Source organism: Lepidochelys kempii, chromosome 1, assembly GCF_965140265.1.
Source record: "Lepidochelys kempii isolate rLepKem1 chromosome 1, rLepKem1.hap2, whole genome shotgun sequence".
NCBI lineage: Eukaryota > Metazoa > Chordata > Testudines > Cheloniidae > Lepidochelys > Lepidochelys kempii.
Window position 1 is genome coordinate 184,589,021 of NC_133256.1, and position 1,669 is coordinate 184,590,689.

The following is a 1,669-nucleotide window of genomic DNA, read 5'->3' on the forward strand; positions in this document are numbered from 1 at the left end:
CCAGCTATCTTCGAGACACCACTGACTTCCTGAGGAAACTACAATCCATCAGTGATCTTCCAGAAAACACCCTCCTGGCCACTATGGATGTAGAAGCCCTCACACCAACATTCCACACAAAGATGGACTACAAGCTATCAGGAACAATATCCCCAATAATGTCATGGCAAACCTGGCGGCTGAACTTTGTGACTTTGTCCTCACCCATAACTATTTCACATTTGGGGACCATATATACCTTCAAGTCAGTGGCACTGCTAGGGGTACCCGGGTGGCTCCACAGTATGCCAACATTTTTATGGCTGACTTAGAACAACGCTTCCTTAGCTCTCATCCCCCAACACCCCTACTCTACTTGCGCTACATTGATGACATCTTCAGCATCTGGACCCATGGAAAAGAAGCCCTTGAGGAATTCCACCATGATTTCAACAATTTCCATCCATCAACCTCAGCCTAGACCAGTCCACATAAGTGGGCCATTTCCTGGACACTACGGTGCTAATAAGCGATGGTCACATAAACACCACCCTATACTGGAAACCTACTGACCGCTATATTTACCTACATGCTTCCAGCTTCCATCCAGGACACACCACATGATCCATCGTCTACAGTCAAGCTCTAAGATACAACTGCATTTGCTCCAATCCCTCAGACAGAGACAAACACCTACAAGATCTCTATCAAGCATTCTTAAAACTACAATACCCACCTGCTGAAGTGAAAAAACAGATTGACAGAGCCAGAAGAGTACCCAGAAGTCACCTACTACAGGACAGGCTCAACAAAAAAAATAACAGAACGCCACTAGCTGTCACCTTCAGCCCCCAACTAAAACCTCTCCAGTGCATCATCAAAGATTTACAACCTATCCTGAAAAATGATCCCTCACTCTCACAGATCTTGGGAGACAGACCAGTCCTCGCTTACAGACAGCCCCCCAACCTGAAGCAAATACTCACCAACAACCACACACCACACAACAAAAACGCTAACTTAGGAACCTATCCTTGCAACAAAGCCGGATGCCAACTCTGTTCACATATTGATTCAAGTGCCACCATCATAGGACCTAATCACATTAGCCACGCCATCAGGGGCTCGTTCACCTGCACATCTACCAATGTGATATATGCCATCATGTCCCAGCAATGCCTCTCTGCCATGTACATTGGCCAAACCAGACAGTCTCTACGCAAAAGAATAAATGGACACAAATCTGACATCAGGAATCATAACATTCAAAAACTGGTAGGAGAACACTTCAACCTCTCTGGCCACTCCAGTAAAAGATTTAAGGGTGGCAATTTTGCAACAGAAAAGCTTCAAAAACAGACTCCAGCGAGAAACTGCTGAGCTTGAATTAATATGCGAACTAGATACCATTAACTTGGGTTTGAATAGAGACTGGGAGTGGCTGGGTCATTAAACATATTGAATCTATTTCCCCAGTTAAGTATCCTCACACCTTCTTGTCAACTGTCTAAATGGGCCATCTTGATTATCAGTACAGAAGTTTTTTTCTCCTACTGATAATAGCTCATCTTAACTAATTAGCCTCTCACAGTTTGTATGGTAACTTCCAACGTAGCTGTGTGTGTGTGTGTGTATATATCTATCTTACTATATGTTCCATTCTATGCATCTGATGAAGTGGGCTGTAGCC